Raw genomic sequence first — 5,873 nt, 5'->3', positions numbered from 1 at the left:
CTAAAATGCTGAAGAGGACTTTACAAGCAATTTTTCTCATTAGTTTTGACAATTTTGGGAAATAAATTCAGAAAATGCCAAGTGTATTACAGAGTGTTGATATTCCATCTATACAACACTTGTGCTACTACCTTCTTTGTAGCAATCATCCACATCAACTGGTTCCCTTTTTATTTTCACATACATAATTGTACTTCATACTGGAATGAGTCGAAAATTGCTTGAATTGACAAGACATATCCAAATTTGACTCAATTAACATGAAGTGACAGGCCACTTTCAAGTTCAAGATGTAAATGCAATTATAAAATGAATTATTTTGAAAATAGGCCAACTAGTGACTCAGATTAAGCTATGATATGCATTTATGACTACATTATTAAACATTTTCAAGGCTGAGAACGATCAATTTGTCAACTAGTCATTTGAAATTTCCATGTTTAATGTTAATGCAGAAAAATATGCAGCTGATCTGTTGAATTTTCAGATCTATTTAATAATAAACCATATCAGATTTAAGTACTTAGAAATATTTGTGATGTGGGGCACTTCTCGTTTACTTACTATCTTACTTACTATACTTACTTTTCTCCCAATGCCCAACTCTTCTAGCTGTGAAGAGGAAACTACATGTAAAGCATAACTAATACACTATTTGTGGAATTATACAAAAAGAGTAAAGATAAACTGCTAACCGCTAAATTTCATTTAGCGATATATTATTACTGCGTTTGATTTAGGCACGGCACGCACTGAAATGTCATTTTTTCAAAGATTAGTGTAACATATAACGTACAGTGTATTTTTATATTACATTAATGAGTATCCCTAAGCATCCTAACATGAATTTTGACACCTTATTTATCATTTATAATTCGACATTAGCAGACCTATCATTACTATTAATATAAGAATAAGGCCGCCGCAGTAAACATATATTGTTACTGCCTCCATATCACAGAAGTATAGCTTCCATATTAGAATTTTATACTAATAGTTGCTTGCAATATCTGCTTGCCAACCAAAGACAAAATCATAAAACAATAATTAATGAATCAATATTTAAAAAACAGCAATATAACCGTAAAAACGGAATCCGCATTTTGTTTTAAAAAGCAAGGGAAGGAACTAAAATGAGAATTACCTTTCAAGAGACTACTTGCTCTGCCAGTGAAGTTGGAGCAGCGTCAATATTCCACCTGTTTTCCCACAACACGCGACCGAAACTGTCGAAGCTTTCCACACGCGAGTACTCAGCTAAGTAAACTTCTACTCGGTCCCGTATCTGTCATTGCATTTTTTTGTTGACGTTTGGCGTGGACTACGAATAAACATATATAATGCCGATGAAATTTACATAAAAAGAATACGTTTTCCTTTTTGTTGAATCTCTTTCTAAGACGTGTAGACGACAGAGGTACGCCGAAGAATGGACATAAAACGAAAGGATTAAAGAGGTTTATTAATTGGAATCCTTCCCCTTTAAGAATGATTGACAGTTGTTTTCTGGTCAAGTAATTGCTCTAAATGTAGCTTGCATTCACCCCACAGGAGGAGGCCGGAGCTAATGAAGCCGGGACAAGACTTTCTTTCAAAAATCTATTGTTTTAAAGACAAAGGCGTTCTACTGAAAGTTTTCGCTAATCCCTTCATTATTCCAGTGAAAGAGTATATTCAAAAAAGAAAAAAACTGCAGAAATAACTAGTTTTTGTGCGCGTGTGAATGTAAAAACCAATGTTTAGATTTGCATTGGTGAGTATATTTCTATCAATTGGAATTCACCTGCCCTACTGTATATTCTTCCGTTTGATATTTTGGTAGCATTTTCTTCCTCCTCAGATAAGAAAATAAAGTTCAGCTGGTAAAGGATAAACGTTGACACCACAGCCACACACACACACACACACACACACACACACACACACACATTCATATGAACAGCTGTTGAAATTTGAGTTTATGTTTAACTAACCTGACCTGATTATTCCATACGGCACTGATCACAATTCTATTTTAAATCTTAAAGATACAGGAATACAAGTATGTAGAGGGAGGGAATCACTGTATTCCAGCTGACTACTTGCTAGTGAAAAATGCTGATTTTTCTCATTTCCCTCTCCTAGTGCCCTTATGGTGAGGCAGTTGAATTTTTAAAATTTAATTTAATTTAAATTATTTTTAAATTAATTTAAACCTGCTGTGTTTTGAAACTTGTTTGCACAACAGTGAAAGAAGCACTCAAAGTATGAACTTCAATTGAACAAAATAATTAAGATCCAACAGTTCTGTGCTGAATATTCAAAAAGATGTGAGTGATTGGCCAAATAAAAGCCCAAGGATGACTGATACTGATATGATATGATAATGTGGTTGTGCAGCACTGTTGGGGACTAAATGCTGCTAGAAAACATATACATTGATTCACAAAAAAAAACTAGGCCTACATCAAACCTTCAGACAGTCTCACCTGAACCCTCAACAAAAATTTCAAGGCTGTGCTCCTGTATTTATAATGTAAAAAATCTGATGTATCATTTCATTTTAACTTCAAACAGAATCAGAATCATCGTCTTGGAGTGGCAAGTGCTTTATAAGCAAAAAAAAAAAAAAAAACCCTCAAAATATTGAACCTGGATTTTGTGAAGACAAGACCCATGAGGGGGAAAGTGTCAGACATTACCAGTACATTTCAGTGTTTATTGAGTCAACAAATTTAACTAAGTTTTGAATGAAATTTTAAGAGTTTGGAATCTGTATCTGTTTCCACGTTTTGATGCCATTCTTCATTAATGGTGTACCTTGTGGCATAATGCATCTTCTTGAATCATGGGGTGAAGTACTATTTGCTTTGGGTTTTTCAGTTTCGGTTAGCCAAAGGGTTTCAACTTGTCCTGGCCCTAACTCAATGGATTAAGCTGACTGAACTGTCTTGACTTGAACTACTACTGTTCAGGTAGAACAGTGTTACAGGTACAAAAGCCGGGGTAGTTATGCATGTATAAAAAGTTTTATTTTAATGTTCAAAATGCAACAACAGTCTGGCAAGGTATGACCTTGGGGAACACCGCACATAATGAATGTGAAGGGGTTTAAAGTTATCACAAAACATTTACCTTCAAGGAACTACAATTTAAATGCAAATCTTTTGAAGCCTTGAATTTTATATGTTGTAATTATCACAAATAATACATAAACTTTAAACCTTATTTCTTAAAGATATTTTTCCTGCGGCGTGTTCGCTGACGTGCTGCAGTCTGGCAGACAGATAACTCCTTAACATCAGTTTACTGATTTATTCCTGGGTCAAGAACCGTCCAGCTGATGAACAAGGTGTGAACTGAAATACAACATTAAATACAACTGCTCAACAAGGGATTAAATAGATGTACAATATAAAGTGAATTGCTGGTCTGTATCCCTAGTCTACATTTGTAGCAAAACAGCTACGTAGAGACAGCTAGCATCAGCTAGAAAAGATCGCAAGCTAGTCATTACATCTTCACATTAATGAACAGGTAAGCTGCAAACTTGAATGAAGCTTGTAAGAATATCTTGTTTTTATTTTAAGTGCACTTGGGAGTATATTGGAACGTTACTATATTTTATCAGGACAACAAACACAGTATTAACGTGTTAGGTAAAATCGCATAGAACAACGTTATTGACACATTATAAATTAATGTTACCGTGACGAACGTAAAGCGAACATGTTGACGTAGACAATCGCAATTGTTGAGGTTCTTTAGATAAAATACAGCCAGAAAGAAGACAATGTCGCAAATAATGTTAAAATAACAGATAAACGTACAGACAGCCGAACAATAAAAAACAATAGACGGACCTTGACATAGATGCACTAAAGTTTTTCAGTCCTTTGAAAACGGTGGCGAATGCAGATGTAACATTCTTTCACATCAGTTCTGCAGTTGCTGAAGGCAGAGCAGATATTATTATTTATACATTTAAGAAGTAAGTAATATAGTACTGGTATCAACTCTGTAACAAAAATATGACGTGGAAATCAGTAATATTTTCAAATACAAGGAGATTTGCCAAAGGGAATAATTTTTGTGAAATAGTGAGCATCATCTACATGAAAACAAAAAAATAAAACGTGGAAGACATTAATAACAAAGGCTCTCAAATAAAGATCTAAAACAAAATAATTAGTGACATAATCAATTCAAGAAGAATGATCTCAGGCCAGTTTAACAGCTCATTAAGGATTTAACCCTGCTTTTGTAAATTGGCTTTAACTGATAGTTCCTGCAAGTATACATTGCCTATTACGGATTCTCCTGCATCAGTTCAAATCCACATGGCTAGATGGATTAAATGAGCTAGATGGCTTTATGCAGTGCCATTTAGCACTTGTGACAAAAGAGTTTCATTTGCACATAATCCATAAAGCTTCATTACACGAGTCAACCAGCATCTGTTAGTAGAAACTGACAATATTTTGTTTTATATGTATTTCCAACATTTGATTTGATTTGTCCCTTTCTCTGCATTCATCTGACTGTCTGTATTTCAGGTGGAGTGGTAGCTTTAAGATGTTCTGTACTGCCTGCAGGACACTTGGTCTTGGTTGAACCGGAAGAGGTCAGTATCACAGAGATCAGCCCTACCTTTAATGAGGCTAAGGAGTTCTCCAGAGATTTTCTCTGACCTCAGAGATATCTAAAGATAAGTTTAAGAAGCTCTGGACATTCTTTTTAGCAGGCTTGATAGGAAGGAACGGAAAAAAGGAACATTATTTACAGAATATTGCCATGACAGAGACTGTGATCACAGTGGTGGTCAAGTATTCAAAGCACAACACATTTGGGCATTAAAATTAAATGTTACTTTTTGCCATAGCTTGCACATTTTAGTTTCATTTCAAGTTGTCATAAGCAAAACTATAAGTAAAGGTAAATGCTGCCATAGTAAAATCTAAACTGCTTTGCACTCCAAATGAAATGTACCCAGACCCAACTAAACCCATCTGACAACTGATGCAATATACACCACATATTCTGAAATAATGGGGCATGAGTTATTTATGAGAATGCGAGTAATAAATATGACGAATTATGGCCACTGAATTTATGTCTCTGAGTTTAGCACCCAGCACAGGATGTTAAGACTAATCATACTTGGTTTAAAAATGTTGACGGCAAGGACAAAATGTAACATAAATGCAACACATGGGAGTCCTGTGCTTTGTTCAGAAGTAAGTGAACTGTATTATGTATTCTGGTATGTATAGTATCCTGCTCCTGGGAAGAATGAAATAACCAACTTTTTCATGTCAACTTCTTTTCTAACAGTTTTATTTTGTGATAGGTTGTAAATAATTGGTATATCCAACCAGTTTCTTTTTAAGGATGAAGCAACAGTGTCATTTTGGTTCCATACAACCATTTCAGAATTACTGGGCATTGGCTGTTATGAGATCAGCAAGTCCTTGTGGTTCAGTAGCATCAGGTTAGTTTCTATTCATCCAAGTTCTTGTTAACGCACTCGCCCTTTCCGGAGGTTGTTCTCATTTCCAAACATCAGTACACAGAGCAGATTGAGCAGACTCAGCATCCAAGGATCAGAAGTTCTTAGTGCATCATACAGATTCTATCACTCCAAAGAACTTTCGCTCCAAGAACCAACAAAGAGGCCAACAAGTTTTTCACAGAATTCCAGATGGTCGTCGATACTTACTGTTAACTGTGTTAGAAGCACAGCAGGAAATCACCGTGGAGGTCAAGGATGCTCCACCTTCAAGCAAGCGCTTTACGACACAAAGCTTGCCATCTGGCCTCCTGTACAACCGGGCATTTCTTTGTTCCAGTGTCATCAGTGGAAGGTACCGAATCTATCCAACTGCATCCAGCAA

The sequence above is a fragment of the Megalops cyprinoides genome, chromosome 2, assembly GCF_013368585.1.
Source record: "Megalops cyprinoides isolate fMegCyp1 chromosome 2, fMegCyp1.pri, whole genome shotgun sequence".
NCBI lineage: Eukaryota > Metazoa > Chordata > Actinopteri > Elopiformes > Megalopidae > Megalops > Megalops cyprinoides.
This window is presented reverse-complemented; position numbering follows the sequence as displayed.